Genomic DNA, 603 nt, shown 5'->3' on the forward strand with positions numbered 1-603 from the left:
TCCCAAACAGGTCCTCTATGTCTAAGAGCTGTGGAGGAGACAAGTATGGTATATCGTACATATAATGCAATTTCTCCTTATAAGCTTCGGTTGTCAACTATAATATAGCAAGAACTGGTTCGGATCATTCGCAACCTCACAGAGTCTACTGTTTGTTCGACGTTCTCTATGACTTATAAAACAATTAGACAATATTTAAAATAAATTTAAATTAAAAAAATTAGATAATATTCATGGTGCATTTACGCAGATGACTACAACTACTACTCAGACGAGTGACGTAAGCGCCTTGTGATATTATTATACACATGAATATACTTCCTGAGTGACATTGTGTCAAACTGTTCAAAAAACCCCCACTGCAATAAACCTTTGCACGATAATTCCCTCGCCATACCAAATGTGCAACTTTTTCGGACCAATCCCCAGTCTTTAGGTCAATATCATCAGCAGTACGGGTTCAGTATTACGGTTATGGGACATCCTGGCTGAAAATCGACATTGTACTCATCACCCTGTTCAGGAAAGATGCCACTCACCAATGTGAAACATATGAGAGGACTCATCGTCTCCGCCATATGTTTTGACGCATTCCGTACATAG

This window comes from Benincasa hispida, chromosome 8, assembly GCF_009727055.1.
Source record: "Benincasa hispida cultivar B227 chromosome 8, ASM972705v1, whole genome shotgun sequence".
Taxonomy (NCBI): domain Eukaryota; kingdom Viridiplantae; phylum Streptophyta; class Magnoliopsida; order Cucurbitales; family Cucurbitaceae; genus Benincasa; species Benincasa hispida.